At 37.0% G+C, this 23,045-nt stretch overlaps 1 protein-coding gene across 3 annotated transcripts in view; it reads right to left on the reverse strand.

Moving 5' to 3' along the window:
- The window catches only part of LOC137875092 (complexin-2), a 79,803-nt gene extending 57,792 nt beyond the window's left edge, over window positions 1-22,011 (reverse strand). The window contains exon 1 of one of the 3 annotated variants that reach the window (XM_068714059.1): window positions 21,869-22,011. The gene's annotated coding sequence lies outside the window, so the exon portion shown is untranslated. Of the gene's footprint in view, window positions 1-21,099; window positions 21,677-21,702; window positions 21,831-21,868 lie in introns of those variants that run through there. The other 2 variants (XM_068714061.1, XM_068714060.1) reach the window with 2 other exon arrangements.
- Window positions 22,012-23,045: the final 1,034 nt, after the last annotated feature.

A 23,045-nucleotide genomic window follows, 5' to 3' on the forward strand; every position in this document is an offset into this window, starting at 1 on the left:
GTCAATAACATTAAAATGATCGTTATGTCCATATATATCGTACGATAAGTCGATCACGTTAAAATGATCGTTGTCATGTCCATATATGTCGTACGATAAGTCGATTACGTTATGATGATGGTGGTCATGTCCATATATGTCGTACGATAAGTCATAACGTTAAAATGATCGTTGTCATGTCCATATATGTCGTACGATAAGTCGATAACGTTAAAATGATCATTGTCATGTCCATATATGTCGTACGATAAGTCGATTACGTTATGATGATGGTGGTCATGTCCATATATAGCGTACGATAAGTTAATAACGTTTAAAATGATCGTGGTCATGTCCATATATGTCGTACAATAAGTTGATAACGTTAAAATGAACGTTGTCATGTCCATATATCTCGTACGATAAGTCGATAACGTTAAAATGAACGTTGTCATGTCCATATATGTCGTACGATAAGTCGATAACGTTAAAATGAACCTGGTCATGTCCATATATGTCGTACGATAAGTCGATAACGTTAAAATGAACGTGGTCATGTCCATATATGTCGTACGATAAGTCGATAACGTTTAAAATGAACGTCGTCATGTCCATATATGTCGTACGATAAGTCGATAACGTTAAAATGATCGTTGTCATGTCCATATATCTGGTACGATAAGTCGATAACGTTAAAATGACCGTGGTCATGTCCATATATAAAGTACGATAAGTCGATAACATTAAAATGATCGTGGTCATGTCCATATATATCGTACGATAAGTCGATAACGTTGAAATGATCGTTGTCATGTCCGTATATATCGTACGATAAGTCGATAACGTTAAAATGATCGTTGTCATGTCCATATATATCGTACGATAAGTCGATAACGTTAAAATGATCGTGGTCATGTCCATATATGTCGTACGATAAGTCGATAACGTTAAAATGATCGTGGTCATGTCCATATATATCGTACGATGAGTCAATAACGTTAAAATGATCGTGGTCATGTCCATATATGTCGTACGATAAGTCAATAACGTTAAAATGAACGTGGTCATGTCCATATATGTCGTACGATAAGTCGATAACGTTAAAATGATCGTTGTCATGTCCATATATGTCGTACGATAAGTCGATAGCGTTAAAATGATCGTGGTCATATCCATAGATATTGTACGATAAGTCGATAACATTAAAATGATCGTGGTCATGTCCATATATGTCGTACGATAAGTCGATAACGTTAAAATGATCGTTGTCATGTCCATATATATCGTACGATAAGTCGATAACGTTAAAATGATCGTTGTCATGTCCACATATGTCGTACGATAAGTCAATAACGTTAAAATGATCGTGGTCATGTCCACATATGTCGTTTGATAAGTCGATAACGTTAAAATGATCGTTGTCATGTCCATATATATCGTACGATAAGTCGATAACGTTAAAATGACCGTGGTCATGTCCATATATATCGTACGATAAGTCGATAACGTTAAAATGACTGTGGTCATGTCCATATATGTCGTACGATAAGTCGATAACGTTAAAATGATCGTGGTCATGTCCATATATATCGTAGGATAAGTCAATAACATTAAAATGATCGTTGTCATGTCCATATATATCGTACGATAAGTCGATAACATTAAAATGATCGTGGTCATGTCCATATATGTCGTACAATAAGTCGATAACGTTAAAATGATCGTTGTCATGTCCATATATGTCGTACGATAAGTCAATAACATTAAAATGATCGTTATGTCCATATATATCGTACGATAAGTCGATAACATTAAAATGATCGTTGTCATGTCCATATATATCGTACGATAAGTCTATAACGTTAAAATGATCGTTGTCATGTCCATATATGTCGTACGATAAGTCGATTACGTTATGATGATGGTGGTCATGTCCATATATGTCGTACGATAAGTCATAACGTTAAAATGATCGTTGTCATGTCCATATATGTCGTACGATAAGTCAATAACGTTAAAATGAACGTGGTCATGTCCATATATGTCGTACGATAAGTCAATAACGTTAAAATGAACGTTGTCATGTCCATATATGTCGTACGATAAGTCGATAACGTTAAAATGATCGTGGTCATGTCCATATATATCGTACGATGAGTCAATAACGTTAAAATGATCGTGGTCATGTCCATATATGTCGTACGATAAGTCAATAACGTTAAAATGAACGTGGTCATGTCCATATATGTCGTACGATAAGTCGATAACGTTAAAATGATCGTTGTCATGTCCATATATGTCGTACGATAAGTCGATAACGTTAAAATGATCGTGGTCATATCCATATATATCGTACGATAAGTCGATAACATTAAAATGATCGTGGTCATGTACATATATGTCGTACGATAAGTCGATAACGTTAAAATGGTCGTTGTCATGTCCATATATATCGTACGATAAGTCGACAACGTTAAAATGATCGTTGTCATGTCCACATATGTCGTACGATAAGTCGATAACGTTAAAATGACCGTGGTCATGTCCATATATATCATACGATAAGTCAATAACGTTAAAATGATCGTGGTCATGTCCATATATATCGTACGATAAGTCGATAACATTAAAATGATCGTGGTCATGTCCATATATGTCGTACGATAAGTCGATAACGTTAAAATGATCGTTGTCATGTCCATAATATATCGTACGATAAGTCGATAACGTTAAAATGATCGTTGTCATGTCCATATATATCGTACGATAAGTCGATAACGTAAAAATGATCGTTGTCAAGTCCACATATATCGTACGATAAGTCAATAACGTTAAAATGATCGTGGTCATGTCCATATATGTCGTACGATAAGTCGATAACGTTAAAATGACCGTGGTCATGTCCATATATATCGTACGATAAGTCGATAACGTTAAAATGACCGTGGTCATGTCCATATATATCGTAGGATAAGTCAATAACATTAAAATGATCGTTGTCATGTCCATATATATCATACGATAAGTCGATAAAGTTAAAATGATCGTGGTCATGTCCATATATATCGTACGATAAGTCGATAACATTAAAATGATCGTGGCCATGTCCATATATGTCGTACAATAAGTCGATAACGTTAAAATGATCGTTGTCATGTCCATATATGTCGTACGATAAGTCAATAACATTAAAATGATCGTTATGTCCATATATATCGTACGATAAGTCGATAACGTTAAAATGATCGTTGTCATGTCCATATATATCGTACGATAAGTCGATAACGTTAAAATGATCGTTGTCATGTCCATATATGTCGTACGATAAGTCGATTACGTTATGATGATGGTGGTCATGTCCATATATGTCGTACGATAAGTCATAACGTTAAAATGATCGTTGTCATGTCCATATATGTCGTACGATAAGTCGATAACGTTAAAATGAACGTTGTCATGTCCATATATGTCGTACGATAAGTCGATAACGTAAAAATGATCGTTGTCATGTCCACATATATCGTACGATAAGTCAATAACGTTAAAATGATCGTGGTCATGTCCATATATGTCGTACGATAAGTCGATAACGTTAAAATGACCGTGGTCATGTCCATATATATCGTACGATAAGTCGATAACGTTAAAATGACCGTGGTCATGTCCATATATATCGTAGGATAAGTCAATAACATTAAAATGATCGTTGTCATGTCCATATATATCATACGATAAGTCGATAAAGTTAAAATGATCGTGGTCATGTCCATATATATCGTACGATAAGTCGATAACATTAAAATGATCGTGGCCATGTCCATATATGTCGTACAATAAGTCGATAACGTTAAAATGATCGTTGTCATGTCCATATATGTCGTACGATAAGTCAATAACATTAAAATGATCGTTATGTCCATATATATCGTACGATAAGTCGATAACGTTAAAATGATCGTTGTCATGTCCATATATATCGTACGATAAGTCGATAACGTTAAAATGATCGTTGTCATGTCCATATATGTCGTACGATAAGTCGATTACGTTATGATGATGGTGGTCATGTCCATATATGTCGTACGATAAGTCATAACGTTAAAATGATCGTTGTCATGTCCATATATGTCGTACGATAAGTCGATAACGTTAAAATGAACGTTGTCATGTCCATATATGTCGTACGATAAGTCGATAACGTTAAAATTAACGTTGTCATGTCCATATATGTCGTACGATAAGTCAATAACGTTAAAATAACGTGGTCATGTCCATATATGTCGCACGATAAGTCGATAACGTTAAAATGATTGTGGTCATGTCCATATATGTCGTACGATAAGTCGATAACATTAAAATGATCGTTGTCATGTCCATATATATCGTACGATAAGTCGATAACGTTAAAATGACCGTGGTCATGTCCATATATGTCGTACAATAAGTCGATAACGTTAAAATGATCGTTGTCATGTCCATATATGTCGTACGATAAGTCAATAACATTAAAATTATCGTTATGTCCATATATATCGTACGATAAGTCGATAACGTTAAAATGATCGTTGTCATGTCCATATATATTCGTACGATAAGTCGATAACGTTAAAATGATCGTTGTCATGTCCATATATGTCGTACAATAAGTCGATTACGTTATGATGATGGTGGTCATGTCCATATATGTCGTACGATAAATCATAACGTTAAAATGATCGTTGTCATGTCCATATATGTCGTACGATAAGTCGATAACGTTAAAATGATCGTTGTCATGTCCATATCTGTCGTACGATAAGTCGATTACGTTATGATGATGGTGGTCATGTCCATATATAGCGTACGATAAGTCAATAACGTTAAAATGATCGTGGTCATGTCCATATATGTCGTACAATAAGTCGATAACGTTAAAATGAACGTTGTCATGTCCATATATGTCGTACGATAAGTCGATAACGTTAAAATGAACGTTGTCATGTCCATATATGTCGTACGATAAGTCAATAACGTTAAAATGAACGTGGTCAGTCCATATATGTCGTACGATAAGTCGATAACGTTAAAATGATCATGGTCATGTCCATATATATCGTACGATAAGTCAATAACGTTAAAATGATCGTTGTCATGTCCACATATGTCGGACGATAAGTCAATAACGTTAAAATGATCGTTGTCATGTCCACATATGTCGTACGATAAGTCAATAACGTTAAAATGATCGTTGTCATGTCCACATATGTCGTACGATAAGTCGATAACGTTAAAATGATCGTGGTCATATCCACATATATCGTACGATAAGTCGATAACATTAAAATGATCGTGGTCATGTCCATATATGTCGTACGATAAGTCATAACGTTAAAATGATCGTTGTCATGTCCATATATGTCGTACGATAAGTCGATAACGTTAAAATGATCATTGTCATGTCCATATATGTCGTACGATAAGTCGATTACGTTATGATGATGGTGGTCATGTCCATATATAGCGTACGATAAGTTAATAACGTTAAAATGATCGTGGTCATGTCCATATATGTCGTACAATAAGTTGATAACGTTAAAATGAACGTTGTCATGTCCATATATCTCGTACGATAAGTCGATAACGTTAAAATGAACGTTGTCATGTCCATATATGTCGTACGATAAGTCGATAACGTTAAAATGAACCTGGTCATGTCCATATATGTCGTACGATAAGTCGATAACGTTAAAATGAACGTGGTCATGTCCATATATGTCGTACGATAAGTCGATAACGTTTAAAATGAACGTCGTCATGTCCATATATGTCGTACGATAAGTCGATAACGTTAAAATGATCGTTGTCATGTCCATATATCTGGTACGATAAGTCGATAACGTTAAAATGACCGTGGTCATGTCCATATATAAAGTACGATAAGTCGATAACATTAAAATGATCGTGGTCATGTCCATATATATCGTACGATAAGTCGATAACGTTAAAATGATCGTTGTCATGTCCGTATATATCGTACGATAAGTCGATAACGTTAAAATGATCGTTGTCATGTCCATATATATCGTACGATAAGTCGATAACGTTAAAATGATCGTGGTCATGTCCATATATGTCGTACGATAAGTCGATAACGTTAAAATGATCGTGGTCATGTCCATATATATCGTACGATGAGTCAATAACGTTAAAATGATCGTGGTCATGTCCATATATGTCGTACGATAAGTCAATAACGTTAAAATGAACGTGGTCATGTCCATATATGTCGTACGATAAGTCGATAACGTTAAAATGATCGTTGTCATGTCCATATATGTCGTACGATAAGTCGATAACGTTAAAATGATCGTGGTCATATCCATAGATATTGTACGATAAGTCGATAACATTAAAATGATCGTGGTCATGTCCATATATGTCGTACGATAAGTCGATAACGTTAAAATGATCGTTGTCATGTCCATATATATCGTACGATAAGTCGATAACGTTAAAATGATCGTTGTCATGTCCACATATGTCGTACGATAAGTCAATAACGTTAAAATGATCGTGGTCATGTCCACATATGTCGTTTGATAAGTCGATAACGTTAAAATGACCGTGGTTATGTCCATATATGTCGTACAATAAGTCGATAACGTTAAAATGATCGTTGTCATGTCCATATATGTCGTACAATAAGTCAATAACATTAAAATGATCGTTATGTCCATATATATCGTACGATAAGTCGATCACGTTAAAATGATCGTTGTCATGTCCATATATGTCGTACGATAAGTCGATTACGTTATGATGATGGTGGTCATGTCCATATATGTCGTACGATAAGTCATAACGTTAAAATGATCGTTGTCATGTCCATATATGTCGTACGATAAGTCGATAACGTTAAAATGATCATTGTCATGTCCATATATGTCGTACGATAAGTCGATTACGTTATGATGATGGTGGTCATGTCCATATATAGCGTACGATAAGTCAATAACGTTAAAATGATCGTGGTCATGTCCATATATGTCGTACAATAAGTTGATAACGTTAAAATGAACGTTGTCATGTCCATATATCTCGTACGATAAGTCGATAACGTTAAAATGAACGTTGTCATGTCCATATATGTCGTACGATAAGTCGATAACGTTAAAATGAACCTGGTCATGTCCATATATGTCGTACGATAAGTCGATAACGTTAAAATGAACGTGGTCATGTCCATATATGTCGTACGATAAGTTGATAACGTTAAATGATCGTTGTCATGTCCGTATATATCGTACGATAAGTCGATAACGTTAAAATGATCGTTGTCATGTCCTTATATATCGTACGATAAGTCGATAACGTTAAAATGATCGTGGTCATGTCCATATATGTCGTACGATAAGTCGATAACGTTAAAATGATCGTCGTCATGTCCATATATATCGTACGATGAGTCAATAACGTTAAAATGATCGTGGTCATGTCCATATATGTCGTACGATAAGTCAATAACGTTAAAATGAACGTGGTCATGTCCATATATGTCGTACGATAAGTCGATAACGTTAAAATGATCGTTGTCATGTCCATATATGTCGTACGATAAGTCGATAACGTTAAAATGAACGTTGTCATGTCCATATATGTCGTACGATAAGTCAATAACGTTAAAATGAACGTGGTCAGTCCATATATGTCGTACGATAAGTCGATAACGTTAAAATGATCATGGTCATGTCCATATATATCGTACGATAAGTCAATAACGTTAATATGATCGTTGTCATGTCCACATATGTCGGACGATAAGTCAATAACGTTAAAATGATCGTTGTCATGTCCACATATGTCGTACGATAAGTCAATAACGTTAAAATGATCGTTGTCATGTCCACATATGTCGTACGATAAGTCGATAACGTTAAAATGATCGTGGTCATATCCACATATATCGTACGATAAGTCGATAACATTAAAATGATCGTGGTCATGTCCATATATGTCGTACGATAAGTCGATAACGTTAAAATGATCGTTGTCATGTCCATATATATCGTACGATAAGTCGATAACGTTAAAATGATCGTTGTCATGTCCATATATATCGTACGATAAGTCGATAACGTAAAAATGATCGTGGTCATGTCCACATATGTCGTACGATAAGTCGATAACGTTAAAATGATCGTTGTCATGTCCATATATATCGTACGATAAGTCGATAACGTTAAAATGACCGTGGTCATGTCCATATATATCGTACGATAAGTCGATAACGTTAAAATTATCGTGGTCATGTCCATATATGTCGTACGATAAGTCGATAACGTTAAAATGATCGTGGTCTTGTCCATATATATCGTAGGATAAGTCAATAACATTAAAATGATCGTTGTCATGTCCATATATATCATACGATAAGTCGATAACGTTAAAATGATCGTGGTCATGTCCATATATATCGTACGATAAGTCGATAACGTTAAAATGATCGTTGTCATGTCCATATATGTCGTACGATAAGTCGATTACGTTATGATGATGGTGGTCATGTCCATATATGTCGTACGATAAGTCATAACGTTAAAATGATCGTTGTCATGTCCATATATGTCGTACGATAAGTCGATAACGTTAAAATGAACGTTGTCATGTCCATATATGTCGTACGATAAGTCGATAACGTTAAAATTAATGTTGTCATGTCCATATATGTCGTACGATAAGTCAATAACGTTAAAATGAACGTGGTCATGTCCATATATGTCGTACGATAAGTCATAACGTTAAAATGATCGTTGTCATGTCCATATATGTCGTACGATAAGTCGATAACGTTAAAATTAACGTTGTCATGTCCATATATGTCGTACGATAAGTCGATAACGTTAAAATGATTGTGGTCATGTCCATATATGTCGTACGATAAGTCGATAACGTTAAAATGATCGTTGTCATGTCCATATATATCGTACGATAAGTCGATAACGTTAAAATGACCGTGGTTATGTCCATATATGTCGTACAATAAGTCGATAACGTTAAAATGATCGTTGTCATGTCCATATATGTCGTACAATAAGTCAATAACATTAAAATGATCGTTATGTCCATATATATCGTACGATAAGTCGATCACGTTAAAATGATCGTTGTCATGTCCATATATGTCGTACGATAAGTCGATTACGTTATGATGATGGTGGTCATGTCCATATATGTCGTACGATAAGTCATAACGTTAAAATGATCGTTGTCATGTCCATATATGTCGTACGATAAGTCGATAACGTTAAAATGATCATTGTCATGTCCATATATGTCGTACGATAAGTCGATTACGTTATGATGATGGTGGTCATGTCCATATATAGCGTACGATAAGTTAATAACGTTAAAATGATCGTGGTCATGTCCATATATGTCGTACAATAAGTTGATAACGTTAAAATGAACGTTGTCATGTCCATATATCTCGTACGATAAGTCGATAACGTTAAAATGAACGTTGTCATGTCCATATATGTCGTACGATAAGTCGATAACGTTAAAATGAACCTGGTCATGTCCATATATGTCGTACGATAAGTCGATAACGTTAAAATGAACGTGGTCATGTCCATATATGTCGTACGATAAGTCGATAACGTTTAAAATGAACGTCGTCATGTCCATATATGTCGTACGATAAGTCGATAACGTTAAAATGATCGTTGTCATGTCCATATATCTGGTACGATAAGTCGATAACGTTAAAATGACCGTGGTCATGTCCATATATAAAGTACGATAAGTCGATAACATTAAAATGATCGTGGTCATGTCCATATATATCGTACGATAAGTCGATAACGTTAAAATGATCGTTGTCATGTCCGTATATATCGTACGATAAGTCGATAACGTTAAAATGATCGTTGTCATGTCCATATATATCGTACGATAAGTCGATAACGTTAAAATGATCGTGGTCATGTCCATATATGTCGTACGATAAGTCGATAACGTTAAAATGATCGTGGTCATGTCCATATATATCGTACGATGAGTCAATAACGTTAAAATGATCGTGGTCATGTCCATATATGTCGTACGATAAGTCAATAACGTTAAAATGAACGTGGTCATGTCCATATATGTCGTACGATAAGTCGATAACGTTAAAATGATCGTTGTCATGTCCATATATGTCGTACGATAAGTCGATAGCGTTAAAATGATCGTGGTCATATCCATAGATATTGTACGATAAGTCGATAACATTAAAATGATCGTGGTCATGTCCATATATGTCGTACGATAAGTCGATAACGTTAAAATGATCGTTGTCATGTCCATATATATCGTACGATAAGTCGATAACGTTAAAATGATCGTTGTCATGTCCACATATGTCGTACGATAAGTCAATAACGTTAAAATGATCGTGGTCATGTCCACATATGTCGTTTGATAAGTCGATAACGTTAAAATGATCGTTGTCATGTCCATATATATCGTACGATAAGTCGATAACGTTAAAATGACCGTGGTCATGTCCATATATATCGTACGATAAGTCGATAACGTTAAAATGACTGTGGTCATGTCCATATATGTCGTACGATAAGTCGATAACGTTAAAATGATCGTGGTCATGTCCATATATATCGTAGGATAAGTCAATAACATTAAAATGATCGTTGTCATGTCCATATATATCGTACGATAAGTCGATAACATTAAAATGATCGTGGTCATGTCCATATATGTCGTACAATAAGTCGATAACGTTAAAATGATCGTTGTCATGTCCATATATGTCGTACGATAAGTCAATAACATTAAAATGATCGTTATGTCCATATATATCGTACGATAAGTCGATAACATTAAAATGATCGTTGTCATGTCCATATATATCGTACGATAAGTCTATAACGTTAAAATGATCGTTGTCATGTCCATATATGTCGTACGATAAGTCGATTACGTTATGATGATGGTGGTCATGTCCATATATGTCGTACGATAAGTCATAACGTTAAAATGATCGTTGTCATGTCCATATATGTCGTACGATAAGTCAATAACGTTAAAATGAACGTGGTCATGTCCATATATGTCGTACGATAAGTCAATAACGTTAAAATGAACGTTGTCATGTCCATATATGTCGTACGATAAGTCGATAACGTTAAAATGATCGTGGTCATGTCCATATATATCGTACGATGAGTCAATAACGTTAAAATGATCGTGGTCATGTCCATATATGTCGTACGATAAGTCAATAACGTTAAAATGAACGTGGTCATGTCCATATATGTCGTACGATAAGTCGATAACGTTAAAATGATCGTTGTCATGTCCATATATGTCGTACGATAAGTCGATAACGTTAAAATGATCGTGGTCATATCCATATATATCGTACGATAAGTCGATAACATTAAAATGATCGTGGTCATGTACATATATGTCGTACGATAAGTCGATAACGTTAAAATGGTCGTTGTCATGTCCATATATATCGTACGATAAGTCGACAACGTTAAAATGATCGTTGTCATGTCCACATATGTCGTACGATAAGTCGATAACGTTAAAATGACCGTGGTCATGTCCATATATATCATACGATAAGTCAATAACGTTAAAATGATCGTGGTCATGTCCATATATATCGTACGATAAGTCGATAACATTAAAATGATCGTGGTCATGTCCATATATGTCGTACGATAAGTCGATAACGTTAAAATGATCGTTGTCATGTCCATATATATCGTACGATAAGTCGATAACGTTAAAATGATCGTTGTCATGTCCATATATATCGTACGATAAGTCGATAACGTAAAAATGATCGTTGTCAAGTCCACATATATCGTACGATAAGTCAATAACGTTAAAATGATCGTGGTCATGTCCATATATGTCGTACGATAAGTCGATAACGTTAAAATGACCGTGGTCATGTCCATATATATCGTACGATAAGTCGATAACGTTAAAATGACCGTGGTCATGTCCATATATATCGTAGGATAAGTCAATAACATTAAAATGATCGTTGTCATGTCCATATATATCATACGATAAGTCGATAAAGTTAAAATGATCGTGGTCATGTCCATATATATCGTACGATAAGTCGATAACATTAAAATGATCGTGGCCATGTCCATATATGTCGTACAATAAGTCGATAACGTTAAAATGATCGTTGTCATGTCCATATATGTCGTACGATAAGTCAATAACATTAAAATGATCGTTATGTCCATATATATCGTACGATAAGTCGATAACGTTAAAATGATCGTTGTCATGTCCATATATATCGTACGATAAGTCGATAACGTTAAAATGATCGTTGTCATGTCCATATATGTCGTACGATAAGTCGATTACGTTATGATGATGGTGGTCATGTCCATATATGTCGTACGATAAGTCATAACGTTAAAATGATCGTTGTCATGTCCATATATGTCGTACGATAAGTCGATAACGTTAAAATGAACGTTGTCATGTCCATATATGTCGTACGATAAGTCGATAACGTAAAAATGATCGTTGTCATGTCCACATATATCGTACGATAAGTCAATAACGTTAAAATGATCGTGGTCATGTCCATATATGTCGTACGATAAGTCGATAACGTTAAAATGACCGTGGTCATGTCCATATATATCGTACGATAAGTCGATAACGTTAAAATGACCGTGGTCATGTCCATATATATCGTAGGATAAGTCAATAACATTAAAATGATCGTTGTCATGTCCATATATATCATACGATAAGTCGATAAAGTTAAAATGATCGTGGTCATGTCCATATATATCGTACGATAAGTCGATAACATTAAAATGATCGTGGCCATGTCCATATATGTCGTACAATAAGTCGATAACGTTAAAATGATCGTTGTCATGTCCATATATGTCGTACGATAAGTCAATAACATTAAAATGATCGTTATGTCCATATATATCGTACGATAAGTCGATAACGTTAAAATGATCGTTGTCATGTCCATATATATCGTACGATAAGTCGATAACGTTAAAATGATCGTTGTCATGTCCATATATGTCGTACGATAAGTCGATTACGTTATGATGATGGTGGTCATGTCCATATATGTCGTACGATAAGTCATAACGTTAAAATGATCGTTGTCATGTCCATATATGTCGTACGATAAGTCGATAACGTTAAAATGAACGTTGTCATGTCCATATATGTCGTACGATAAGTCGATAACGTTAAAATTAACGTTGTCATGTCCATATATGTCGTACGATAAGTCAATAACGTTAAAATAACGTGGTCATGTCCATATATGTCGCACGATAAGTCGATAACGTTAAAATGATTGTGGTCATGTCCATATATGTCGTACGATAAGTCGATAACATTAAAATGATCGTTGTCATGTCCATATATATCGTACGATAAGTCGATAACGTTAAAATGACCGTGGTCATGTCCATATATGTCGTACAATAAGTCGATAACGTTAAAATGATCGTTGTCATGTCCACATATGTCGTACGATAAGTCGATAACGTTAAAATGATCGTGGTCATATCCACATATATCGTACGATAAGTCGATAACATTAAAATGATCGTGGTCATGTCCATATATGTCGTACGATAAGTCGATAACGTTAAAATGATCGTTGTCATGTCCATATATATCGTACGATAAGTCGATAACGTTAAAATGATCGTTGTCATGTCCATATATATCGTACGATAAGTCGATAACGTAAAAATGATCGTGGTCATGTCCACATATGTCGTACGATAAGTCGATAACGTTAAAATGATCGTTGTCATGTCCACATATATCGTACGATAAGTCGATAACGTTAAAATGACCGTGGTCATGTCCATATATATCGTACGATAAGTCGATAACGTTAAAATTATCGTGGTCATGTCCATATATGTCGTACGATAAGTCGATAACGTTAAAATGATCGTGGTCATGTCCATATATATCGTAGGATAAGTCAATAACATTAAAATGATCGTTGTCATGTCCATATATATCATACGATAAGTCGATAACGTTAAAATGATCGTGGTCATGTCCATATATATCGTACGATAAGTCGATAACGTTAAAATGATCGTTGTCATGTCCATATATGTCGTACGATAAGTCGATTACGTTATGATGATGGTGGTCATGTCCATATATGTCGTACGATAAGTCATAACGTTAAAATGATCGTTGTCATGTCCATATATGTCGTACGATAAGTCGATAACGTTAAAATGAACGTTGTCATGTCCATATATGTCGTACGATAAGTCAATAACGTTAAAATTAACGTTGTCATGTCCATATATGTCGTACGATAAGTCAATAACGTTAAAATGAACGTGGTCATGTCCATATATGTCGTACGATAAGTCATAACGTTAAAATGATCGTTGTCATGTCCATATATGTCGTACGATAAGTCGATAACGTTAAAATTAACGTTGTCATGTCCATATATGTCGTACGATAAGTCGATAACGTTAAAATGATCGTTGTCATGTCCATATATGTCGTACGATAAGTCGATTACGTTATGATGATGGTGGTCATGTCCATATATGTCGTACGATAAGTCATAACGTTAAAATGATCGTTGTCATGTCCATATATGTCGTACGATAAGTCGATAACGTTAAAATGAACGTTGTCATGTCCATATATGTCGTACGATAAGTCGATAACGTTAAAATTAACGTTGTCATGTCCATATATGTCGTACGATAAGTCAATAACGTTAAAATAACGTGGTCATGTCCATATATGTCGCACGATAAGTCGATAACGTTAAAATGATTGTGGTCATGTCCATATATGTCGTACGATAAGTCGATAACATTAAAATGATCGTTGTCATGTCCATATATATCGTACGATAAGTCGATAACGTTAAAATGACCGTGGTCATGTCCATATATGTCGTACAATAAGTCGATAACGTTAAAATGATCGTTGTCATGTCCACATATGTCGTACGATAAGTCGATAACGTTAAAATGATCGTGGTCATATCCACATATATCGTACGATAAGTCGATAACATTAAAATGATCGTGGTCATGTCCATATATGTCGTACGATAAGTCGATAACGTTAAAATGATCGTTGTCATGTCCATATATATCGTACGATAAGTCGATAACGTTAAAATGATCGTTGTCATGTCCATATATATCGTACGATAAGTCGATAACGTAAAAATGATCGTGGTCATGTCCACATATGTCGTACGATAAGTCGATAACGTTAAAATGATCGTTGTCATGTCCACATATATCGTACGATAAGTCGATAACGTTAAAATGACCGTGGTCATGTCCATATATATCGTACGATAAGTCGATAACGTTAAAATTATCGTGGTCATGTCCATATATGTCGTACGATAAGTCGATAACGTTAAAATGATCGTGGTCATGTCCATATATATCGTAGGATAAGTCAATAACATTAAAATGATCGTTGTCATGTCCATATATATCATACGATAAGTCGATAACGTTAAAATGATCGTGGTCATGTCCATATATATCGTACGATAAGTCGATAACGTTAAAATGATCGTTGTCATGTCCATATATGTCGTACGATAAGTCGATTACGTTATGATGATGGTGGTCATGTCCATATATGTCGTACGATAAGTCATAACGTTAAAATGATCGTTGTCATGTCCATATATGTCGTACGATAAGTCGATAACGTTAAAATGAACGTTGTCATGTCCATATATGTCGTACGATAAGTCAATAACGTTAAAATTAACGTTGTCATGTCCATATATGTCGTACGATAAGTCAATAACGTTAAAATGAACGTGGTCATGTCCATATATGTCGTACGATAAGTCATAACGTTAAAATGATCGTTGTCATGTCCATATATGTCGTACGATAAGTCGATAACGTTAAAATTAACGTTGTCATGTCCATATATGTCGTACGATAAGTCGATAACGTTAAAATGATTGTGGTCATGTCCATATATGTCGTACGATAAGTCGATAACGTTAAAATGATCGTTGTCATGTCCATATATATCGTACGATAAGTCGATAACGTTAAAATGACCGTGGTCATGTCCATATATGTCGTACAATAAGTCGATAACGTTAAAATGATCGTTGTCATGTCCATATATGTCGTACAATAAGTCAATAACATTAAAATGATCGTTATGTCCATATATATCGTACGATAAGTCGATCACGTTAAAATGATCGTTGTCATGTCCATATATGTCGTACGATAAGTCAATAACATTAAAATGATCGTTATGTCCATATATATCGTACGATAAGTCGATCACGTTAAAATGATCGTTGTCATGTCCATATATATCGTACGATAAGTCGATAACGTTAAAATGATCGTTGTCATGTCCATATATGTCGTACGATAAGTCGATTACGTTATGATCATGGTGGTCATGTCCATATATGTCGTACGATAAGTCATAACATAAATATTTGTGATTCATCCTGTGGGGACCATGAATGTCTGAACCAAAGTGTTTATCCCTAAACCCACAGAAGAGATGATACATAAATGACATTAGTAATCAGAATCTAAAGCAGTCAGTAGGGATAGTGTGGTAGAAACTGCTCAGCCTAACAGTGAAAATAAATGCTCTTTCTCATGTTATGTTTTTCCTCTCACAGAGCGCTCCGTCAGGGTGAAGAGGGCCGTGGTAAGAGGCCAGCGGCATGCTGGGAAGGTGGGCGGCGGTGCCGTGTGGGCGGGAGCTCTGCTACGCCTGCCAACTGCCCAGAGACTGAATGTAGCTGAGAGACGGAGAGAGAAATAAAAATACTGAGAACAAAAGTACTCAGAGAGCAGAGAAACAAACACGGCGACGATGTTTCCCTCTGTGTTCACTGTCTGCAGCTACTGATTATGATCATCTATACTATATCTCATGGATCGGCACACTGTTTATTAAACAGACATTCATGGTCCCATAAGATGAATCCTACTGACGTTTAAGAGAAAAACATCTGTAACATTTCACCATAAAACCAGAAGATTCTGATAACCAAGTTACGCTCAGTGTCGCTGTCCCTCCTCGACAGAGTGGATGTGACAGGTGAAGCAGCGGACAACTAGCATCGAACACACGGAGCTCTGGAGCTGGTAGAGGGTTTAAATACTGCATACGTTACTGCAGAGAGTTTAAATACTGCATACGTTATTACAGAGAGTTTAAATACTGCATACATTACTACAGAGAGTTTAAATACTGCATCCATTACTGTAGAGGGTTTAAATACTGCATACATTACTGTAGAGGGTTTAAATACTGCATACATTACTACAGAGAGTTTAAATACTGCATACATTACTGTAGAGAGTTTAAATACTGCATACATTACTGTAGAGGGTTTAAATACGGCATACATTACTGTAGAGGGTTTAAATACTGCATACATTACTGTAGAGGGTTTAAATACTGCATACATTACTACAGAGAGTTTAAATACTGCATACATTACTGTAGAGAGTTTAAATACTGCATACATTACTGTAGAGGGTTTAAATACGGCATACATTACTGTAGAGGGTTTAAATACGGCATACATTACTGTAGAGGGTTTAAATACTGCATACATTACTACAGAGAGTTTAAATACTGCATACATTACTGTAGAGAGTTTAAGTACTGCATACATTACTGTAGAGGGTTTAAATACTGCATACATTACTGTAGAGGGTTTAAATACTGCATACATTACTACAGAGAGTTTAAATACTGCATACATTACTGTAGAGGGTTTAAATACTGCAGTATTATCAGGTATGAAGTATTTTTGTTGTTTGCATAATTCTTGTAATTAGTGTATTCTAATGGGTGACCGTGGATAAGCGGAGAGCAGGGCTCTCAGAGGGTTGGCGGTTCGATCCCCGGCTCCTGCTCCGCTAGTCTCATGTCAATGTGTCCTTGAGCTCCAATGTCTCCCGTAGCTGCGTCTACGGTAGATAGATACTGAATTGTAAGTCTCTTTGGATAAAAGCGTCTGCTAAATGACCGTAATGTAATGTAAATGTAATGTATGAAGGCTGCAGAGAGTTTTTTTGTCAGTGACAGTATATAAGTGATTGTTTTGAATAAATGAATATTAGTATATCTGTTCTGTGTGTTTATTATTATTTTGTTTGTGATGTAAGATGACACATAAATGATCTTCAGGATAAAACAATGAGTAAAATAATCATCATGACTCAGTGACACTTTAAAGTTGTTAAAGTTTCTGCATTAAAAAGTGTTACACTGTTGGTGTACTGGTGTATTAATTATTATTATTATGTATTGCTTTAGTTATGACTAACACTTCACTACATTCATATCTATTTATTGATTTGTTACATTTAGTTTTACAAAGTTTCGGTCGGATGTTTCCTCACATGACAGAATGATGTGATGCTCTTCCACACAGTGAGAGATGAAGCTGATTGATTAATCGTCTCCTCCACATCGTCTCCTTCCCTGCTGCTGCACAAGCTGCTTCCTCTCTCCTCTCATCCAGGACACGGCAACAGGTGCCAAAGGGTTGTTACCGCGGCAACAGTGGCACTTTTTACCTGCTATAGCGGCGTTAAAGAGGCCGACGATACGCAGGATGACTCTACTGCTGCAGTACTACTAATACTACTACTACTAATATTATCAATACTTCATGTACTACTGGAGCTGAACTTGTACTCTGTTTATATTGTATATTGTATTTATATTTATCAGGTTTTTAGATCACATGTAAAGAGAATTGAGCACATATTTTCATAAGATGTAAACGTTTTTGAATCCTTCAGACCTGAGATCAGAAAGTTACATCATTGTTAATTAAAGACAGGTGTGCAGGTCACTAAGCCCGTCTGTCATTGGCTGAAACAGATCTTAATGAACACTATTGCTCTATTATAGCTAATAGCTGTGACAGTTAAAGAGACATATTACTGTTGTGTTTAAATGTAGCAGGAAGTGACTAGGTCAGAGTCGACCATCCCATAATATACTCACCTAGCAAAGAGTCCATTAAACGTCTGAGTGGTCATTAAAAAGCAATAAATGTCAAAGTGTTTTATTATGAAACTTTTAATGGGACACAGAGGAGAAATCTATCAACCTAAGTAGTGTTGTTGTCTCAACCTAACTAAGTAGTTTAGTTGTCTCAACCTAACAAGTAGTTTTGTTGTCTCAACCTAACTAAGCAGTTGTGTTGTCTAAACCTAACTAAGTAGCTTTATTGTTTCAAACTAAGTAGTTTAGTTGTCTAAACCTAACTTAGTAGTCTGTTGTCTAAACCTAAGTAGTTTAGTTGTCTCAACCTAACTAAGTAGTTTAGTTGTCTCAACCTAACTAAGTCGTTTTGTTGTCTCAACCTAACTAAGTCGTTTTGTTGTCTCAACCTAACTAAGTAATGTTGTTGTCTCAACCTAACTAAGTAGTTTAGTTGTCTCAACCTAACTAAGTAGTTTAGTTGTCTAAACCTAACTTAGTAGTCTGTTGTCTAAACCTAACTTAGTAGTCTGTTGTCTAAACCTAACTTAGTAGTTTTGTTGTTTCCTGTGAAGACAGAAGTTTATTTTGAAAAGACTGTATTTCATGTAACGAGCAGAAAGACACATGTTGCTGGACTTTTGTGGAAACAGAGAAGTAACATCCAAAAACTAGATGCAAAATGTCTCTTGGTCTACTTTCTATTAGCAGCTCATTAATGTCAGTGTGAGGAGGGTTTCCTCTCAGCGCTGTCTGTACAGACAGTGGACATGTTTAGAGTCAGAGATGCTATGCAGAGAAAAGATGCAGACTGATGATGGAACTCATTGTTCTCAGTGAGCCTGAAGTCCAAACATCGGTAACACAAAGAGCAGAAGGTTTAGATGACAGCAGCAGGACGTCTCAGTTACACCGCTAACGTAACTCCTGCTCTACGACTCTCGGGGCTGACCCTCTGTGAGCAACACGGTAGTCTCTCAGCTCTACAAACAGGAAGTGTGTGTGTGCACAGAAACACTAACAGCTACAAACACGATCACTGAAAATCTCTCCTCTAATGAAGCGTTCACTTTAACCAGATTGTGTAAAAAACATTAAACTGTGAGCTCCTCAGTGAAGCTATGACGTCATGATTGATTCATCTGAGACCAACAGTCACGTGACCAGAAATCAGAGAAACTGACTGAACTTCATCTACCACCATGTGTGTAGTGATGTAATGATTGTGGGCGTGGACACAATGTCACACGTTGGACACGTCACACGTTGGACACATCACACGTTGTCACACATTGGACACAATGTCACACGTTGGACACGTCACACGTTGTCACACGTTGGACATAATGTCACACGTTGGACACAATGTCACACGTTGGACACGTTGTCACACGTTGGACACGTTGTCACACGTTGGACACAATGTCACACGTTGGACACAATGTCACACGTTGGACACAACGTCACACGTTGAACACGACGTCACACGTTGAACACAATGTCACACGTTGGACACGTTGTCACACGTTGGACACAATGTCACACGTTGGACACGTCGTCACACGTTGGACACGTCGTCACACGTTGGACACGTTGTCACACGCTGGATACGTTGTCACACATTGGACATGATGTCACACGTTGGACACGTCACACATTGGACACAATGTCAAACGTTGGACACAATGTCAAACGTTGGACACAATGTCACACGATGTCACACGTTGGACACGATGTCACACGTTGGACACGATGTCACACGTTGGACACGTGAGTCCAACTGTCAACAGGAATATTCACCATCATCATTTTAAAGAGATTTTCATTTAAATGTAGTTCACTTTCTCTGTGATTGGCTGATTGTATCTCTCTCTCACACACACACACACACACACACACACACACACACACACACACACACACACACACACACACACACACACACACACACACAGACATACAGACAGACAGACAGACAGACAGACAGACAGACACACACACACACACACACACACAGAGCTCGAGGTTCTCTCAGAAATAATCAATGAGCTGGCAGCTATAAATAATTCAGACTCCACCGTCCATCACCTCCACAAGCTGCTGCTCCACAGACCTCCTCATTTAGGAGCAGGAACTGAATTACCAGCCTCCTACTCTTCCTCCTTCTCCTACTCTTCCTACTCCTCCTCCTCCTCCTGTTCCTACTCCTCCTCCTCCTCTTCTTTCTCCTTCTCCTTCTCCTCCTCCTCTTCCTCCTCCTCTTCCTCCTCTCTGTCTCATCATTCCACCTACAGGCGAGACATGGAGGTGAGAGAGGAGATCTACCTTCACCTGAATAACAACACAGTAGAGAAGAGAAAGGAGACAAGGAAAGGAAAGGAGGAGGAAAAGAGAGGAAAGAGGACAGGGGAGGAGAGAGTAGACGAGGAGAGAGGAGGTCTGATCCGCAGCACGCGGTCCGTTTCCGCATTTCATGAACGCATCCATCAGGTGGAGCCTGAGACCTGCAGGCTGACGACCGTCTGTAGACCGGGTGGACGCGCGTGTATATCTACATACACACACACGCACGCACGCACGCACGCACGCACGCACACTCTCTCACACACACACACACACACACACACACACACACACACACACACACACACACACACACACACACACACACACTTGCGCGCGCACACGCACTCGTGCACCAGCCTCCACGCCTCAACCCGCTGCGCAGCGTCTCTCTTCTTCTTCTTCTTCTTCTTCTTCTTCTTCTTCTTCTTCTTCTTCTTCTTCTTCTTCTTCTTCTCAAACACAAAGACTGGAACATCAGAACGACGCGGTTCCTCACGAGAGGTTTACTGACCTGAAGCTTCCGACGAGAGAACCGACCAGTGTGCTGCCGAATCTCCGAGTGATGCACCTCCTATATCCTCTCTCCTATATCCTCCTCTCTCTCCTCCCCGTCTCCTCCTCTCTCTCTCTCTCTCTCTCTCTCTCTCCCCTCCCCGTCTCCTCCTCTCTCTCTCTCTCTCTCTCTCTCTCTCTCCTCCTCTCTCTCTCTCTCTCTCTCCTCCCCATCTCCTCCTCTCTCTCTCTCTCCTCCCCGTCTCCTCCTCTCTCTCTCTCTCTCTCTCTCTGTCTCTCTCTCTACCCTCCCCGTCTCCTCCTCGCTCTCTCCTCCCCATCTCCTCCTCTCTCTCTCTCTCCTCCCCGTATCCTCCTCTCTCTCTGTCTGTCTCTCTCTCTCTCTCCTCCCCATATCCTCCTCTCTCTCTCTCCCTCCTCTCTTTCTGTCTCTCTCTCTCTGTCTGTCTCTCTCTCTCAATCTGTGTGTCTCTCTCTGTCTCTCTCTCTCTCTCTCTCTCTCCTAACCCTTCCTGCTGCCTATTACCTCACAGCCTCTCACACAGGAGAAAGAGAGAGAACATATGATATCTATCTATATCTATATATCTAGATATCATATGCTCTTTATTATCTATTGAAATCATCTCTAACTCTCCGTCCTGAATATAAAAAGTCACTTTAACGTAGATAATATATTTAAATAAAAGTGAGCCAATAAATTGCCCAGCTGGGCTTTGTCCCGCCCATCCTCAGCTGTGATTGGACAGAGAAAAGTTGAAAATGTTTCTAATCGTAGTGATGTCACAACAGATCAGACTCCATACATTGAGCTGTATTTATGCTAAGCTAGGCTAACCACATTCTAAACACAGACAAGGAAGTTATCTTATCTATAAAAGCCAATAGTTAATAATACAAATTGTTATTTTAATAATAATTGGACGATTAAAATAAGTCACTCAGTGTGTTTTATCTCACATCATGTTCATTAATAAGATGAGTGTCTCTTTATTAATAATACAAATATTACTGCTGGTGGAGGTGCGTTCAGGTGTCGTCTGTTGGAGCAGCTGCTGCCTGTTTGATGGTGAAACACTAATGTACTCATTGTTAAAGAGTCATCAGCAGCCTCGTCTATCTGTGAACAAACACACCGAGACACAAAGCAAACACACACACAGCTGCTGCTGCTC

The sequence above is a fragment of the Cebidichthys violaceus genome, unplaced genomic scaffold (assembly GCF_023349555.1).
Source record: "Cebidichthys violaceus isolate CVI_PGR_0920_01 unplaced genomic scaffold, fCebVio1.0.p SCAF_2, whole genome shotgun sequence".
Taxonomy (NCBI): Eukaryota; Metazoa; Chordata; class Actinopteri; order Perciformes; family Stichaeidae; genus Cebidichthys; species Cebidichthys violaceus.